Below are 20,974 nucleotides of genomic sequence, written 5' to 3' on the forward strand. Positions count from 1 at the left end.
CACTCAATGTTGATACATTTGATTATGGCACTGAAGCATGGGTAGAAGAAGCAATTTCCACTGGTAAAAGGAGACACCAGAATACCAAATGTTTTAATTGTGGAAAAATGGGTCATATTAAAAGGAATTGTAGACAACGGAATTTCAGAAATAATAATAATAATGCATCTTTTAGAAATAATAATAATAATGCATCTTCTAGAAATAACAGAAATAGGAGGACTCAGCCTTCAGGTTTATGTAGAAGATGTGGAAAGGGCAGACATTGGACGAATGAATGCAGGTCTACAAGAGATAGACAAGGCAACCTGATACAGCCGGGAAACGTGAGAGGGGGGGCCTCACAGGCCCCCATGGCAAACATGGTTCAGTCATATCCAGTTTCTGCAGAGAATGTGCCTCATCAGGACAATTAGGAAGCCCCATGCCTACTGTTACAAGCAATAATGATCAGAAAGATAAGTTACGTGTGTTTTGGCAAACTTCTATAAATGATCAAAGACCTAAACTGAGAGTGTGTGTAAATAGCATTTTTATTACTGGCCTGCTGGACACAGGTGCTGATGTAAGTATCATTACCCCAGAAACTTGGCATCCGTATTGGCCTCTTCAGAATGTAAATGTTCAGCTCCTGGGAATTGGAACCCTATCTCGAGTAAGGCAGAGCACGAGATGGGTTGAATGTATAGGGCCAGAGGGACAAATAGGAAAATTAAAGCCATATGTAGCCAATATCGCAATGAATTTATGGGGTCGTGACCTATTACAACAATGGAATACTGAAATTAACATTCCTGCTAAATCTAGAGCCTATATTTCTGAGAATAATATTAAAAGATATTACAAACTGAGAAAACCGGCCATTCGGGCTGTAAAAGAACAAGCAATTGATGTCCCTTCAGAGATACCAACAGCCTTGCCTCTAAAATGGTTGACTGAGAAACCAATATAGACAAAGCAATGGCCTTTAGCTGAGGAAAAGTTACAGGCTTTAGAACAGCTGGTACAAGAACAATTAGATGCTGGACATATAGAAGAATCTACCAGCCCTTGGAATTCTCCTGTATTTGTGGTTAAGAAAAAATCAGGTAAATGGAGAATGGTGACAGATCTCAGGGCCATCAACAAGGTTATTCAACCTATGGGCCCTCTGCAATCTGGAATTCCTTTGCCCTCTTTATTACCAAAAGGATGGCCTCTCATAGTTATTGATTTAAAGGATTGTTTTTTCACTATACCTTTGCAAAAAGAAGATAGAGAAAAATTTGCCTTCAAAGTGCCTACTTACAACAATTCTCAACCTTCGAGGAGGTACCACTGGACCGTTCTCCCCCAGGGTATGTTAAATAACCCCTCCCTGTGCCAATATTTTGTGAACCAACCATTGCAAATAATACGCAAGAAATTTCCTAAATCTATAGTATACCATTACATGGACGACATCTTGTTATCCGATTCAAACATGGATACCTTGAACAGACTGTTTGAAGAAATAAAGATACTTTTACCTAAATGGGGATTGCAAATAGCTCCTGAAAAGATTCAGAAGGGAGATTCTGTTAATTATTTAGGTTATAAAATAGGTTTGCAAAAAATTAAGACACAAAAAGCACAAATTAGGAGAGATCGCCTACGGACTCTTAATGACTTTCAAAGACTGTTAGGAGACATTTCCAGTCTACGAACAGCTATTGGAAAAACACCTGATCTAATAATTCATTTGAACAAAACCTGAGATGGTGACAAAGATTTAAACAGTCCCAGAGAATTAACAGCAGAAGCAGAAAAGGAACTGACAATGATTGAGGAAAAATTACAACAGGCTCATGTGGACAGGGTGAATCCAGAGCTCGATTGTATTCTCGTCATACTACCATCAAAAATTTCTCCTATAGGAATTTTAATGCAGAGAGATGATATTATTTTGGAATGGATCTTTTTATCACATAAACCAAGTAAGAAACTGAAAACTTATGTGGAAAAAGCCTCTGTGTTAATTATAAAAGGCAAGCTGAGACTTCGTCAACTAGCAGGCATAGACCCAGCACAAATTATAGTGCCTTTCACTGCTGATGAATTAAAGAAATTATGGGAAGATAATGAACCATAGCAAAGAGCTTGTGCTAATTTTTTGGGAGACATTAATAACAACTATCCAAAAAGCAAGCGGCTTAACTTCATAAAGAGAACTTCTTGGATCTTTCCTCGAATCGTCCGTGATGCTCCAATAACTGGAGCCCATACATTCTATTCTGATGCCAATAAATCAGGGAAGGCAGGTTACAAATCACAAGACTTGGGTAAGGTGGAACAAAGTCCATATAATTCTGTCCAGAGGGCGGAAATATATGCCATTCTTATGGTGCTAAGGGATTTTAAAGAAACTATTAATATAGTTACTGAATCACAATACGCAGAGAGTTATTTTACATATTGAAACTGCTGAATTTATACCTGATGATACAAAACTAACCTCATTGTTTCTCCAGGTTCAAGATTTGATCAGGAACAGGCTTTGCCCTATGTACATAACACACATCCAATCCCATATGGGTCTGCCAGGTCCTCTAGCACAAGGTAATGCAGAAATTGATCAATTATTGATTGGTAGTGTGCTACAAGCCTCTGAATTTCATAAAAAACATCATGTTAATAGCAAAGGTTTGAAGAAAGAGTTTTCAATTACATGGCAACAAGCTAAGGAGATTGTAAATAAATGCCCTACTTGCTCTTTCTATAACCAAACGCCACTGCCTGCAGGGACTAATCCAAAGGGCACCCAAAGGAATGAAATATGGCAGATGGATGTGTTCCACTTTGCAGAATTTGGCAAATTAAAATATGTTCATCACACCATTGACACTTATTCAGGCTTTCAGTGGGCAACTGCTTTAAGTTCAAAAAAAGCTGATTCAGTAATCACTCATTTATTAGAAGTCATGGCTATCATGGGTATACCTAGACAAATAAAGACGGATAATGATCCTGCTTATGTCTCTAGGAAAATGAAACAGTTTTTTGATTATTACAATATCAAGCATGTTACAGGTATACCATACAATCCTACAGGTCAAGCAGTCATAGAAAGATCAAATCTAACTATAAAGGATATGTTAAATAAACAGAAAGGGGTGGAAAACACCCCGAGAAATAGGTTACATATGCTTTGTTAACCTTGAATTTTCTCAACGCTAATGAGAAGGGAACGATGGCTGCAGAAAGACATTGGATAATGGAAAAGTCTGCTCAACTAAATCAACCAGTTTATTTCAAGGATGTGCTGACCTCACAATGGAAGCCAGGGGATGTGCTACGTTGGGGAAGGGGTTTTGCTCTTTTCTCCATAGGTGAGGAAAAATTGTGGATACCGTCAAAATTAATAAAGGTTCGGTTTGAAGAAGAGAAGCCACTTGGAAAAGATAAATAACAATTCTTTCATAAGGATGGCGAGCATACTGATGGTAAGAAATACAGATAGGTTGGAGGCAGGGTTCTTTTCTTATCTACACAGGAAAATACTCATCTTCAAAGAAATTAAGGGATCCTGAATATTTAATTACTGATGGATGGACACATTTTGTAAGTATTAATTTATATATATATATATATATATATGTCTTATTAAACATTTCTTTATAAATATGTAGAGCTGGTTTTGAAGTTGGACTCTGGCTCAGTCCCTCTCCAATTCCAAGCCTGTTAGTAAGAGACAAACCCAGAGTTTCTGGAGTTTCTGTCTCATGTCAAGAGCCATAATATGGGACATAAAGAAATATGAGTTTAGAGAACATCTTTGCTTTTCTTCATATCTATCATACTTTTCATTGAATATATGTATCATGCCTTTCATTGAATATATATATATATGATTAATAAATATATAATAATAAATATATTATATATATATATATGTCTTTATGATTAATGTTTAAGTTTTTCACAATGAACAATGAGTTTTTCCTGAAATGATATTTGAAGTTTCCAGGAAGAAGATGGGGCCCCACAACAACAACTCTACCTGGTTGATATGACGTTATGATACTGATAGCTCTACTTCAAGACCTGTTTTGGATACCAGCTGCACAAGACGATCCCAACTTGGTTAGCTGAAATGGTGCATGTCTTGTACAACATTCTGGCCAGACCTCCACAAAATACTCAGAGACTATTTGCAATTTTAAAAGACATTGATCTTGAAATTTAACCATCATTTTACTTTCACAGGATCCCCCAGAAAGAACGTCGCCCCCATGACAGCTGGAAGTAATTCTAGAGGACGACGTCCCCTCTCCCAGTAAATTTTACCCCTGGGTTTAGGGACATCATTTAGGGGTTGCGAGGTTGGGGGAGGAATTTTATAAGCTCAGGGATCATTTTGAAAAAAAATGATGGAATGATGGGATAATAGATTTGTAATTGTGAGTTACTGCTTTTAGACAAATATATTGGTATCCATTCCTCTATATTGATACAAAGTTAAATTATATTGACTATTGTATGCATGCATGTTTCTATCTCTGTTTAAAACATTTTTATGTATTGACATATATTGTATTGATAAATATATATTGTATATATTTACCATATTGCAATGTACATTTCTACCTCTGATTAAGATACTTATATAATGTTTGTGTATTGATATATATTTACCATATTGCAATGTGTACAGTGTTTATTGTACAGTGTTTATATTTGGAGCTCATTATCCTCATTTGTTACACAGTTGTTTATTGTCTTAGTCTTTAAGTTAGATAGATATTGAGAATTTTATAGATAGTCATCTAAGTTTGTCATTTATAATTAGACTAATCAGGTTCTCTAGATATATAGAGATTATACTCAGTATAGATAGATAATTTTCGACCTCTTCAAAGAGCTGTAGAAACTGGCCTTTAATCTAACTCAGAGTTTCGTGATAGTGAGACACAATTGTTCCTGGCAACACCGCTCTATTCCTGAGAGAATGTTGAGCATCAAAGACACTCCACCTGGAGCCTTTCTCTTTGGCAGAACCGGCCTTTGGGCAAAGAAATGCCCATACCTCAACCACTGACAGAGATACAGAGCTTGCATCAATGGATAAAACAGGACTGTCATATCCTGCCAAGACAGGGTAAGATAGTTTTGAAAAGTTCCTTCCCTTTAATAATGGTATGTCAGTTATGTTAGGCCTTAGCCAAAGTTGGTTGACTCAACATTGCAAACGAGACTTTGGGTGATTGCCCAGGTAGTCAGTTGTCTCTGTCAATTGTTGCACATTTTGGACATATCTCATTTGTTAAGTAATATTTTCACTTCTCAGATCTTTGACGGAGTTGAAGATTATATAATTGTAGTTACTCTCTATATTATTTAGACTCCTTGAGATAGAATGTTTAGCAAAACTTTTGTTCTCAATATTGTTTGTTATATTTATTATTTGTTATTATTGTATATAGTTGTATTTGGTTTAGTTCTGTCTTATTTAGACAAAAAGGGGAGATGTAGGGATAAGTCCCGCCCCTTAGGGGGCGTGTTTGCCTCGGGCTAATGTTGGCCTATGAATTTGGCAAGCATGCTCCCAGCCGTCCCTTTCTGCTTTCCTGGTCTCTGCGGGAATGGTGGTTCTGTAAGTCTATTTCGCCATTAAAGCTATATATATATTTACAATCTATCTGCATTCGTTTTCGCTGTTACAGAACATTTTTATATCTTTCTGGAAATCAGCACAATGCCATTGACTTGAGTTTCATCGTGATCATGAGAGAAGCTTAGCGTTTAAGTTATCCAGTAGTGTCTTCCTTAATTTAGCTTTTCATCAAATCATGTCATGAAACCTGATACTGGTTTTCTCCTTGCAAAGGATTATTTTCCATGGTTCTTTTATTTATTATAGGGAAAAGTCTTCTATAGTTTGGGAAACTATAAAAATTGTGTGTTTAGACAGAGGAAGAAGATAAGCCAGAATTAGTAAAACACCTTAATTATTTAGCACTTCCTATATGTGTGATATGACAGCTTAAAAACCCTTTTTGTATTTTTAAATAACAATTATTCATAAGGAACAATGAAATGATTTAATATTTTTTAAACAATGTAAAAACAGTCAGCCAATTACCATCCATCACGTTATTGAGTCATTGTCTTCATTGTTGCTCAAGAGTATGCGAAAAAGGTGGTTTAAAAAAAAATACCCGGAGAGGCGGAGCGGCGGCGGCCAGACGCACAGAGGCCGAGCGGCGGCGGCCAGACGCGGCGGAGCGGCGGCGGCCAGACGCGGCGGAGCGGCGGCGGCCAGACGCGGCGGAGCGGCGGCGGCCAGACGCGGCGGAGCAACACCGCATACAGGAAGAGGCTTTCGGGGACCGGCGCCGAAACAGACCCAAGCGGCGGGAACAGGCGTGAAATAAGGAGAGCAGATCGCCCTACTACAATTGAATCAAAGAGGTAGGCCTTTGGTTGGCCAGGTCACTGGCACAAGGGGAGCCTGGTCCTGTCCTGAAGATCCTTCAGAGGGGTGAGAGGGTTCTTGGCCTGCAGCAGGAACCACGAAAGAGAGTGAGGGCATTTTGTAAGCGGAGCCCTTGGCCAGCAGGGAAACCTGATCCGGTTTTTTAAAGGACCCATTGGATAGGATCAATAGGAGGAGATGGGCAGGCGTCAAGGCAAGAATTCTCCCAATAATCCGAAAAACAACATGAAAACATCAGAACCCAATGATCTTACAACAGAAGTATTTGAACAACCTAACACAGAAGAAATGGAAAAAATCGACTTTATGAAGATAATAGAGTCCCTTAAACAACATGTAAAAAATGCCCTTATAGAAATGGATGAGAAGTATAACAAAAAGTTTGAAGAAATGAGTAAATACGTACATGATACCCTGGGAAACCAAGAAAAAACCATCAAACAGGTAATGGAAACAGTTCAAGAATTGAAAACTGAAATGAAGGCAAAGAAGAAAATACAAACTGAGGACCAGCTGGATATGGAAAATCTAGGCCAACGAGCAGAGTCTACAGAAACAAGCATAATCAATAGAATACAAGAGCTAGAAGAAAGACTCTCAGATGCTGAGGACACCATAGAGAAAATAAACGAACAGATCAAAGAAAACAGCAAAGCCAACAAATTCTCAACACAAAACATTCAGGAACTATGGGACACAATAAAAAAACCAAACCTAAGAATAATAGGAATAGAAGAAGGAGAAGAGTCACAGCTCAAAGGCCCAGAAAATATTTTCAACAAAATTATGGAAGAAAACTTTCCCAACTTAAAGAAAGATATTCACTTAAATATTCAAGAAGCATACAGAACACCAAACAGACTGGATCAAAGAAAAACATCTCCTCGCCATATAATAATCAAAACACAAAATATACAGGTTAAAGAAAAAATATTAAGAGCTGCAAAAGAAAAAGGGCAAGTAACTTATAAAGGTAAACCGATCAGACTTACACCTGACTTCTCGATGGAAACTATGAAAGCCAGAAGGTCCTGGATAGAGGTTCTGCAGAAGCTAAGAGACCATGGATGCAAACCCAAACTACTATACCCAGCCAAGCTATCATTCATTATCAATGGAGAAAACAAAACATTCCAGGATAAGAACAAATTTAAATAATACGTAGCCACAAATCCAGCCCTACAGAAAGTAATAGAAGGAAAATCGCAACCCAAGGAATCCAACACTGCCAACACTGCCTACAATAACCCAGGCATCTAATGACCCTTCACGAGCACATCTCAAAGAAGGGAGACAATCTCTACTACCAAAAGCAATAAGAATAACCGGAGTAAACAACCACTGGTCATTAATATCACTTAATATTAATGGGCTCAATTCACCTATAAAAAGGCACAGGCTAAAAGATTGGATACGAAAACAGGATCCAACATTCTGCTGTTTGCAAGAAACACATCTCAACCACAAAGACAGGCACCTACTCAGAGTAAAGGGTTGGGAAAAGGTGTTTCAAGCAAATGGTCCTAAGAAAAAAGCAGGTGTGGCCATACTAATTTCTAACAAAACTGACTTCAAAATAAAATCAATCAGAAGAGACCGAGACGGTCACTTTATACTCATAACAGGAACAATTCATCAGGAGGAGGTCTCAATCCTGAATATATACGCCCCCAATATAAAAGCACCTACTTATGTAAAAGAAATATTACTAGAACTCAAGGCAGACATCAAACCACACACACTAGTAGTAGGAGACTTCAACACACCTCTCTCTCCAAGGGACAGGTCAATCAGACAGAAACCTAATAGAGAATTAAGAGAATTATTGGAGGTAATGAAGCAAATGGACTTAACAGACATCTATAGAACATTCCACCCAAATAGGAAAGAATATACCTTCTTCTCTGCAGCTCATGGAACCTTCTCAAAAATTGACCACATACTTGGAAACAAAGGAAACCTCCACAGATACAAAAAAATATCAGTGTCCACCTGTGTCTTATCAGATCATCACGGATTAAAATTAGAAGGCAACAACCACGCTGCCCCCAAAAAACCGACAAACTCATGGAAACTGAACAGTCAACTACTGAACCACACCTGGGTCAAGGAAGAAATCAAGAAAGAAATTAAAGTCTTCCTTGAATTTAATGAAAATAAAGGGACAACATACTCAAACCTATGGGACACAATGAAAGCAGTGCTAAGAGGAAAGTTCATAGCACTAAGTGCCCACTTAAAGAAAACGGAGAATGCATACATTGGGGACTTAACAACACACCTGAAAGCTCTAGAAAAAAAAGAAGCAGACGCGCCCAGGAGAAGTAGAAGACTGGAAATAATAAAACTGAGGGCTGAAATCAACAAAATAGAAACACAGAAAACAGTCCAAAGAATCAATGAAACAAAAAGCTGGTTCTTGGAGAAAATCAACAAGATCGACCAACCCCTATCCAAACTAATTAAACGACAGAGAGAGAACACGCAAATAAATAAGATCAGAAATGAAAAGGGGGACATAACCACAGACACAGAGGAAATTCAGAGAATCATTAGATCTTACTACAAAAGCCTGTATGCCACAAAACTGGAAAATACAAAAGAAATGGACATTTTTTTAAATAAGTACCACATACCAAAGCTAAACCAAGACCAGGTGAATGATCTAAATAGACCGGTTTCTCGCGAAGAATTAGAAATGGTTATCAAAAATCTCCCTTCGAAAAAAAGCCCAGGACCAGATGGTTTCAAGGCAGAATTCTACCAGAACTTCCAAGAAGAACTAATACCTATACTCCTTAATGTATTTCACAATATAGAATCAGAAGAGTCATTGCCAAATTCCTTTTATGAAGCTACAGTTACCCTGATACCAAAACCACAAAAAGACCCAACCAAGAAAGAGAATTACAGACCGATCTCACTCATGAACATCGACGCAAAAATTTTCAATAAAATACTGGCAAACCGAATCCAAGAACACATAAGAAAAATTATCCATTATGATCAAGTAGGCTTCATCCCAGAGATGCAGGGCTGGTTCAACATACGCAAATCTATCAATGTAATCCACCATATAAATAAACTGAAAGAAAAAAACCATATGATCATTTCACTAGATGCTGAAAAAGCATTCGACAAAATTCAACACCCCTTTATGATAAAGGTCTTGGAGAGAATAGGGATACAAGGGTCCTACCTAAATATAATAAAAGCTATTTACAGCAAGCCAACAGCTAACATTAAATTAAACGGAGAAAAACTCAAAGCCATCCCACTTAAATCAGGAACACGACAAGGATGTCCACTCTCTCCATACCTCTTCAATATAGTGCTTGAAATTCTAGCAATAGCAATAAGACAACATAAGGAGATCAAGGGGATTCGTATTGGAAAGGAAGAAGTTAAGCTTTCGTTATTTGCAGATGATATGATAGTGTACATAAGCGACCCCAAAAATTCTACCAAAGAACTCCTACAGCTGATAAACAGCTTTAGTAATGTGGCAGGATACAAGATCAACTCCAAAAAATCAGTTGCCTTCCTATACACTAAGGATAAGGAAGCAGAGAGGGAAATCAGAGAAGCATCACCTTTCACGATAGCCACAAATAGCATAAAATACCTTGGGGTAACCCTGACCAAGGAAGTGAAAGATCTACTTGACAAGAACTATAAGTCTTTGAAGAAAGAAATTGAAGAAGACACCAGAAAATGGAAAGACCTCCCTTGCTCTTGGATTGGGAGGATCAACATAGTAAAAATGGCAATTCTACCAAAAGCAATCTATAGATTCAATGCAATCCCCATCAAAATCCCATCAAAATTCTTCACAGATCTGGAGAAGACAATAATCAACTTTATATGGAAAAACAAAAAACCCAGGATAGCCAAAACAATCTTATACAATAAAGGATTGTCTGGAGGCATTACCATCCCTGACTTCAAACTCTATTACAGAGCTACAGTATTGAAAACAGCTTGGTATTGGCATAAAAACAGAGAAGTCGACCAATGGAATCGAATAGAAGACCCTGACATTAACCCACAAACCTATGAACACCTGATCTTCGATAAAGGAGCTAAAAGTATACAATGGAAAAAAGAGAGCATCTTCAACAAATGGTGCTGGCAAAACTGGATGTCAATCTGTAGAAGAATGAAAATAGATCCATATCTATCACCATGCACAAAACTCAAATCCAAATGGATTAAAGACCTCAATATCAGTCCGAACACACTGAACCTGATAGAAGAGAAAGTGGGAAGTACTCTACAGCACATGGGCACAGGAGACCACTTCCTATGTATAACCCCAGCAGCACAGACACTAAGGGCATCATTGAATAAATGGGACTCCCTGAGGCTGAGAAGCTTCTGTAAAGCAAAGGACACTGTCACTAAGACAAAAAGACAACCCACTGACTGGGAGAAGATCTTCACCAACCCTGCTACTGACAAAGGTTTGATCTCCAAAATATATAAAGAACTCAAGAAACTAGACCGTAAAAGGCTAATCAACCCACTTATAAAGTGGGGCACTGATCTGAACAGAGAATTCTCAACAGAAGAACTTCAAATGGCCAAAAGACACTTAAGGTCATGCTCAACTTCCTTAGCAATCAGGGAAATGCAAATCAAGACAACTTTAAGATACCACCTTACACCTGTCAGAATGGCGAAAATAAAAAACACCAATGATAGCCTTTGCTGGAGAGGTTGTGGATAAAGGGGTACACTCACCCATTGCTGGTGGGAATGCAAACTTGTGCAACCACTCTGGAAAGCAGTGTTTCGGTTTCTCAGGAAATTCGGGATCAACCTACCCCTGGATCCAGCAATACCACTCTTGGGAATATACCCAAGAGAGGCCCTATCATACAACAAAAGTATATGCTCAACTATGTTCATGGCAGCATTGTTTGTAATAGCCAGAACCTGGAAACAACCTAGATGCCCTTCAACGGAAGAATGGATGAAGAAAGTATGGAATATATACATATTAGAGTATTACTCAGCAGTAAAAAACAAGGACTTCTTGAATTTTGCATACAAATGGATGGAAATAGAAAACACTATCCTGAGTGAGGTAAGCCAGACCCAAAAAGAGGAACATGGGATGTACTCACTCATATTTGGTTTCTAGCCATAAATAAAGGACATTGAGCTTATAATTCATGTTCCTAGAGAAGCTAAATAAGAAGGTGAATCCAAAGACAAACACATAGGCATCCTCAGGAATATTAACCTTCATCAGGCGATGAAAGGAGACAGAGACAGAGACCCACACGGGAGGACCGGACAGAAATCTCAAGGTCCAAATCAGGAGCAGAAGGAGACGGAGCACGAGCAAGGAACTCAGGACCACGAGGGGTGCACCCACACACTAAGACAATGGGGATGTTCTATTGGGATCTCACCAAGGCCAGCTGGCCTAGGTCTAAAAAAACATGGGATAAATCCGGACTAGCTGAACATAGCGGACAATGAGGAATACTGAGAATTCAAGAACAATTGCAGTGGGTTTTTGATCCTACTGCACGTACTGGCTTTGTGGGAGCCTAGGCAGTTTGGATGCTCACCTTACGAGACCTGGATAGAGGTGGGCAGTCCTTGGGCTTCCCACAGGTCAGGGAACCCTGATTGCTCTTCGAGCAGATGAGGGAGGGCGAATTGATCGGGGGAGGGGGAGGGAAATGGGAAGCGGTTGTGGGGACGAGGCAGAAATCCTTAATAAATAAATAAATTAAAAAAAAAAAATAAAAGAATAAAAATAAAAAAAAAAAATACCCGTCTTCATCCAGAAAATTTGTAACTACTATTTATTCATAAATTTCTTATTTAATCAAAAGTACATAATACAGATTATTATCACCAAAACTTATATTTATAAACACTTTAGTAATATGCCTACTTTAATGATAAGTTCTTTATGCTATTTTTTCATGTGTTACAATTTAAATATAATTGAAATAACTTTTATTTGAAAGAAGGCATGGTGATAAGGACAGTAATTCTAACACTTCTAGGGTTAGAGACACAGAGTAAAATCCGGTTTTTAAAACAAAGTTAACAAATTCATTTAAGTGAAGAATACGACCAAGTTTTTATATGAAGAATATTTGTCTCTTAAACTGTTCATAAGTTCTGACATTGTAAAAGGCAGAGTATGAAGCTAAGATCTGATTTGGTTATTTGTAAATTAATTGATCTTCCTGGGGTTTTTGTTGGCATGTTATATGCTGCTTTACCCATTTAATTGAAAATAGTTGAATTAAGTGACTTAAATTATTATCAAATCTTTGTTTTCTTCTTTCCACTTTATATTCAGAAAATAATGTTTGCATTTTTATAGAAGAATATAACAGTTTCAGAATAAAATTGCACATCAGTTTAATGTGTTTTGATCCATTATTCTGATATAACAGTTCTGTGATGAAAACGCTGGTAGAACAGATTTGTAAACCGAAGCTACAGTAATCTTTAATGGCATGCCTTTCTAGATAGTATAACTATGCACAAACCAATTTTACTTCTAATCCAATCATTTGTATGTAGTTATTAATATCTGGTTTGACAATCTAATAGCTCTAAATTGCTATGATACTGCTTAATAAAAGTACTTGTCTTTGAATATATAAATATCATTGGCTACTTGTTTTCTCTTTTGGAGATTATCTATTTAAATAGTTTTGCAATTATTATTTGAAATTTTCCTGTTTGTCATATCTAAGAAACCATTGCCAAATACAAGACTGGGGGGATTTTATTCTGCATTTTCTTCTAAAAGATTATAGTTTAAACTGATATTTCATAATTTTCCTTCTTAAAAAGGTGGCTTTTCACTTTCCTATGCTCCCTTTCCTCATTTCAGCTCATTTTTCTCAAGCCAGTATTCCGGAATTCTGCATGCTCTATTACTATGTCTTTCTGTAAAAGCTTATTTTTCTTCTCATAGGATCATTTCTAGTTTACTGGCATCTACACACACTTTCTCCCACATAAGTAGACATATATTAAACTAAGATACACATAGAGTTTATCTTTTTGAGTAGCACATATAACTTCAGACAATAGTTTCTAGTTCTATCCATTTTCCTGAAAATTGCATAATTTAAATTTTATTCACTCCTAAATAAAATTTCATTGTGTATATATGCCATGCTTTCTTTATTCATTCATCTACTGATGGGCATCTAGGTTGATTCCATTTCCCTTCAGTTGTGAACAGATCATAAATAAACATGGACAAATAAGGATCTCTGTAGCAGAATATAGAATCTTTTGTTTATATGCTAATAGTTGGTAGAATTGAAACTTAGAGTGGTTTTCATAATAGCTGTGCTATTTTATTCTTCTGCCGTAGGTGAATATAGGTTTCTCTTTCCCTATATCTTCACCATTTGTTGTTAATAGTTTTCTCACTTGAGAAATACGGATTCTTAAAGTAGTTTTATTCTTATTTCTTTAATCTCTCCAGATGTTGAATATGTTCCAAAATATTTATTGGTCGTTTGTGTTTCTTCTTTGAATAGACTTTTGAATTTATTGGTTTATTTATTGACTGGAGGCTTTCTTTCTTTCTTTCTGTTACTTTCTTTTATTTTCTTTTGGTGTTAAGTTTCTTAGAGTCTAGCTATTCATCCTATGTCACATGTAAAGCTGGAAAATGTTTTATTCTATTCTGTAGGCTACTTCTTCACTCAACTGGCAGTTTTTCATTGTACATAACCTTATTAATTTCATGAGATCTCATTTGTCAATTGTTTGTTTTACTACCTGACCGGCAGGGGTTCTACTTTATACGCCTATATCTTTATGTATTTTCTCTACTTTCTGCTCCTAACTTCAAAGTTTCAGGTCCTATGTTAAGATCTTTGAACTTATAAGTGATTGTATCCCTAAAGAATCCTAGTCCCTCTTCCTTCAGCAACCATCAATTGCCAATAGCATCTCAGATAGGTATGATTTGTTGTGAGCTCTTTCCTCATTTGTGCTAAAATTTTGGATGGCTTGATTTTTTGTTTGTCTTGGACATGAAGTCACAGGCCTTGTGAGTTCATGTGTGAAAGGGCACTGTCATGTCTAGAAAGGAAGTTTTTATGAGTCCTCTAATACCTTTGGCTCTTAAAATCTTCCCTCTCCCACTTCTATGATGATTTATGATCATTGAAGGAGAGGGTATGATATAGGTGTCCCATTTAGAAGAACTCCATAGTCTTGTCTTTACATTTGACTAGTTGTGAGTCTCCATACTAATTAATATCTACAGCAGAAGGAAGCTTCTGAAATGAGAACTGATAGCTGCAGTAGTCTATGGGCATAGATATTTAGGAGATAGTTTAATACCATGTCAATCTTGAACAATTTCTTCTCTAGCAGGTTAGTAGCTTTATATTCTACTTATGTAGATATTCCATAAATTTAATTTTAATTAATAATAATGTAGATATTAACTCCCATTGTCTCTCTTATACAAGTCATGTATCAGGTAGCCATAAGTAATTCATGGTTCTCACTGATTTCTTACACATCTATGTTGTGTTAGTTTGTTGGCTCCTGGAAAACTGTGGCATTTATTGCATTAATTTTGTAACAAATTCTTAATATATATCATCAGAAATATTTCACCTCATTTTAGAGTATGGTTTACATTCTTATTTATAATCTCATTTCATTTCATGTGAACATTAGACCATATAATCTACTTTGCCATAAAGTAGTTTTGAAAGTTTGTCATCCAATTGAATTCATGTATTGACCTAGAAATTAGTAGTTTTATAAAGATATCACACCTAAAACTTGAACCAATGCTGTGGCAGTAATAATGAACTAATTTTGATGGTGAATCCTTAAGAATATTATTCCTATAAAACATATTGTGATAAGGAGCAAACTTACATATATCTATTTTGGCTTATTTGGCAAATGATGATATCAAGTACTAAATATTGGTAAGCTTCAGGTATTGCAGTGCACTGAACTCTAAGCATACCAACCAGTATTATCTTCACCAGAATCCCTGAAGATCTGGCCAAAAGATGTTCCCTCATATATGGTGTTGAGAAGGGTAATGAGCTCTTCACCTGAGGGCAGAGCCATACTTTTCTCTACTTCTCTTTCTCCTGTCTGTATGTAAATTTGTGGAAGACTCACATTGTCTCATGTCCTCATTAGCTCCTTTCGTGATAAAATTTTTAGAGAATTTAAGAGTAACTGAAAGGGGAATATTGTGTATGCAGCAAAGGCAAAGCTATCATCTATATGGGTGTGAAATATTTTTAGTCACATTGCTGTTTTGGCATCATTGATGCTCCCTTAAGTAATACTGGTAACTTATAAACAAACTCACTGGATCTCCTAGATGAACTTTGAAGACATTATATGATAGTCTTTCATTGGTGCCTTATCTGGGACAAGTGGATACTTGTCTTTGCTTCTGTAGAAAATGTTTACATAACACTCTGTTTTAAAGATTAGAGTTTATAATTTTCACTTGTATTTGTCTTTTTCTTGTTGCTCTTATCAGATAGAGTCTCACTATATAGTATAAGTTCATCCTAAACTTTCATTGCTGTGTCAGGATCCTGACTGCTAGAAGTTATAGATATGTATCAATACATCTAGTAGGGCTGATTTTTAAAGATAACATGGGGACTCTTATTAACATATCACAATAAGTGAATTATATATTTATAAACTTCTGGAAAGTCTAAATCAAAGTTGTAAATATTAATTAAAGTGTTGTTACTGTTGATTGTTTTAAGTAACATTGCTCACATCTGACCTTTTGTTGCTTCATCAAAACACTATGAAATCATCTTGATTACTGAGTTAGAATGTTCCAACTTTGAATCTTAGACATGTCTTAGGATTTCTATTGCTGTGAAGAGACACCATAATGATAGCTACTCTTATAAATAAAATATTTAATTGGGTCAGCTGGCTTACACTTTTTTTTATTGAAAAAAAATTTCCGCCTTCTCCCAGCCTCCCATTTCCTTCCCCTTCCTCCCACTCCTCTCTCCCTGCCCCTACTCCTCTCCCCTTCCCTCTCCAGTCTGAAGAGCAGTCAGGGTTCCCTGCCCTGTGGAAAGTCCAAAGTCCTCCCCCCTCCATCCTGGTCTAGGAAGGTGAACATCCAAACTGGCTTGGCTTCCACAATGGCTTATACTTTTTAAGTTGAGTCTATTATCATCATGATGGAGAGCATGGCAGCATGCAGGCAGATGTGGTACTTGAGTATAAGCTTAGATTCCTACATCTCTCAGCTAAAAGGAAGTCAACTGAGACCCTGGGCAGGATCCTGAACATAGGAAACCTCAGACAATGCCCACACAGTGACACACTTCCTAAGGCCATACCCACTCCATAAAGCCACAACCCCTAATAGTGCAATTTCCTATGAGATTATGGGGGCCAACAGCATTCAAAACACCACATTCTACTCCATGGACCCAATAAGCTTGTAGCAATATCATAATACAGAATCTATTTAATCTAACTTAAAAACTCCACATAGTCTATCACAGACTCAACAATGTTTTAAAGTCCAAAGTTTAAAGACTCATCTGAGGTGCATGCAATCAATCTAACTGTTAACATCTCTAAAAATCAAAATCAAAAAGCAGATTACATGCTTCCAACATATAACGGTGCAGGATGTCTATTACCATTCTAAAATGCAAAGAAGGGAGAGTAGTAAAGAAATACTGGAACAAATCATGTTTGAAAACCAAGTGGACAAACTCCAAACTCTGCATCTCTATGACTGATGTCAAAACACTCTTCAGATCTTCAACTCCTTTCAGTTTTGTTGAATGAAACACACTGCTTTCTCTTGAACAGGTTCTACTCCCTGCTAAGCAGCTCTCTTTCATGACTCTGGCATCTCTAACATCTTGTGTTTTCCAAGGCAATCCAGACTTCAACTTCACAGCTTCACACAATGGCCTCTCTACTAGGCCTCCATTCAGGGACACCACTGACACATGCCTTGCCTCATGGCTTTATTCAATAATTCCCTTCTTCTATCCTTAACTCTAAAGCCAGAAACACATGGCTGAAGCTGCTAAATTCTGCTGCTTACTGGGGCTGAAACATGGCACCCTCATTCAATTATGTCTTTACTAGCTTTCTGTCCTTCATTGTCTAAGCTGTGAAGTTGAAGCCTGGATTGCCTTGGAGAACACAAGATGTTCTGAAACTGGATCTCTAGACCATGCTGACCTCAAAAGCAGAGCTCTGCCACCCTCTGCCTTTCCAGGGCTAGATTTAAAGGTGTGTGCCACCACACCTATCTCTAAGCTTTTCATTAGTTCCTTTTACAAATTGAAAACTTAGCTGAGTAAAATTTTGCCCTAAGGTAAACACTATCTATTCCATTGTTAATCTGTTTATCTCCTTCAACAGTGAACTTAGCTCCATTCCACTTCCTGGTACTCCTTTTCTCCTTAAAAATTACATTTTGTAATTTATCCTGCTCAGCTAGCTCCTTTTCATTATAAATATTCATTAGAGTTGCAACTAATAACCATACTAAAGAGTCTATACTAGGCTGTTTTGAGATTTCCGCTGCCAACAGAATTAATCTAAAACTCTTACTTTAGGCTCAAGCAGGTTCTTCAGGAAAGGGCTGAAAGCAGCCATAGTTGTCACCAAAGTAGCACAAGAACAGTCTAGGCCACATATTAGTATTCTTCTTCTATAAAACATTTTGAGTGAGCCTTGGACAGTTCAAATAATTCCTAGCATCGCTGTCTTCCATGCTCCTACTAGTATGGCCATTAAGCAGTGCTTAAAGCATCCCATTGCTTTCATAACACAAAGTACCAAAGTCCACATATTACTCCAAACAAAATCATGGTCTGGCCTCTCACAGCAATACCCTGGTAACAATTTCTAGCTTATGGTTTCTTTGGCCATGAAGAGATACCATGACCACAAAACTCTTATAAAGAAAACATTTATTTGAAGTGACTTGCTTATAGTTTGAAAGGTCCAGTCCATTCTCATCAGGATGGGCAGCCTGGAAGCATGCAGGCAAATGTGGTGCTGGATTATTAGGCTTGTCCTTATTTCCTTTTCATAGAAAGTCGACTGAAACACTGGGTGGTATCCTGAGCATAGGAAACCTGTCCAGTGATGCTGACTGCTTCTGAACACTTACTTTTCCATCATTTCTGAAGGTTGTATTATATTGTACTATGAACCTACTCTTCAGACTATAGTCCAAAGAATAAATTGTTAGCACTTATCCTTAAGCTCTATTAAATCATTTCTTCCTTTATAGAGTCCTGGGTTTGTAATGATAATTCCCCTTGACATTTTGAAAATACCTGCTAGAAGCTTTTTGTGTGCCATTGGCAGGTGGAAGTAGTGTCACTAGTGTTGTATGGGAAGCAACTAAGTTGTAGTGAAAATAAACAGATTTTAAGAGAAAAACTATGAGTTGCATCTTTGAAAATCCTGTTCCAGTTGATCCTGTGGCCAAGTTGTTCCGTGTTTCATAGATTACTCTTAAGTGTCTCTATAGATACATAAACTAAAATTTCCCCTGTTTTGTGCTAGCTTATGTTTGAGTCTGAAACTTCCAATGAAAAGAGCCTTATTTTACATACTACATTAAAATTTTTGAGACTAGAACATGGTTTACATTTGTAATTAATTCCTTAGAATAAGGTATCAAAGTATTTATTGGATTTTTACTATATTTTAAAGCCTCTGAACATGAAGGGTTTAAATATACAATGCATAAAGAAATTAGAAGAGACAAATCTGATAAGATACCATGTTCTAGTTTATTCCTGAAGATAAATTAGAGAAAAACAAGTAAGGAGTTAAAATCAGGTAAAGAAGTTATTGAAATTCATTATAGAAGAAACTTGGCACATCATGAACATTTCTGTAGACAAAATATGGCATTAAAAAGAATGTATAAGGGGCTGGAGAGATGGCTCAGTGGTTAAGAGCATTGCCTGCTCTTCCAAAGGACCCGAGTTCGATTCCCAGCAACCACATGGTGGCTCACAACCATCTGTAAAGAGGTCTGGCGCCCTCTTCTGGCTTTCAGGCATACACACAGACAGAAAATTGTATACATAATAAATAAATAAATATTAAAAAAAAGAATGTATAAAAATACCATATACTCAATATCTAATATGAGTTGTACTAAATTCAGTGAAATTGTAGAAAATAAATTACTATCATTATACTTTAAGTATGACACAAAAATGTAATGTCCTTTTTACTTTTTGAATTTTTCATGCCTTCACAAAGTAACATAAATTATATTCAGATAAAGATTATTTTAGTGTAACACCAGTGGCACTTTTTTGTACTTATCCATTATTAGTTTTTGTGTGTAAGAACTTAAGAAGGATTTCTTATCTTGTTGGGTTTTGGCTCACAGAATATTTTCCTTGAGATACTTCTGTCCCAATCTCATGTCATTCAGATTGATCACCTATTATTTTATTTTATTTATTACTATACCTTCATATTACATCATACATTACCAACAGTAAAAGCATGTTCAAGGAATGAGCATTAATTATAATTTAGCATATGTACAAGAAGGTTGAGATCTCCAAGTCACCAAGAAAACTTGTTTTCAAATATTTAACTGAGCAGTACCGGTGCTATTATAGTCATGATTGTGATTATTTTCAAGTGAACTTGGTTCCTGTAGGTACATGTGGAAAACAGTGTACCATGTCCTTATGATCATGTTTCTTTCTGGAAAAGATGCTAATTTTATCCTCATTTGAAATTAAATTTTCACCTAATGAGATATCTTATCTAAGGAATCAGTGCTTTTTTGACAGCTTAGCATACCGCCTTTCGTATAAAAAACCCTATGCAAATACCCTCTGAATAAATTTGAAATATACTAATCTTTATGGTTCTTTCTCTCTGTCACATTATGATCTTCAATCTAAAGAAATTATTAGTTGATTACCTTTATAGATATGAAAATATTTTAATCAACTATGTAATCTTACCCTGTATTTATATTCAGGTTTTTCCCTTAGTAAGATGTTTTTAACAATACCTAATTTCAATAGTACACAAGAATGAGTTTCTTCGCCAAACACACTTTAAAATACACAGCAAAGTAGATTAATCACCATGGTAGTAAATAATGATTTTCAGCTTGATAAGATCTAGAAATACCTACAGGGAGAAACAGTATATTTTCTAGATAAATTTTGTAGATATAGTTAATTGAGATGTGAAGATCCACCCTAATTGTAGTCACCTCTGTTCTATGGGCTGGAACCTTGGATAAAACAAAATGGAGAAAAGTAACTGAGTTCCAGCATTCATTTTTCTTTGCTTCCTGAATGTGAATGTGGTGTGGCAAGCTGTCTCACATTCTTGCTGCCATGCCTTCCACATTATGCCTACAGGCATCTTCCAGAAATGTAGAAATTTCTGGAACATTTGTTGGAAAGAACTTTTTAATACATAAAAAAATTACTTATCTAATATCTTTTAGCTCACCTTGCTTGTCTA

The 20,974-nt window shown here is 36.6% G+C and overlaps 1 pseudogene; it reads right to left on the minus strand.

Moving 5' to 3' along the window:
- LOC121439433 overlaps positions 1-18,103 on the minus strand; it is a 37,960-nt pseudogene extending 19,857 nt beyond the window's left edge.
- Positions 18,104-20,974: the final 2,871 nt, after the last annotated feature.

This window comes from Microtus oregoni, unplaced genomic scaffold (genome assembly GCF_018167655.1).
Source record: "Microtus oregoni isolate MIOR12 unplaced genomic scaffold, Mior012 000061F_ref0000440, whole genome shotgun sequence".
Classification (NCBI taxonomy): Eukaryota; Metazoa; Chordata; class Mammalia; order Rodentia; family Cricetidae; genus Microtus; species Microtus oregoni.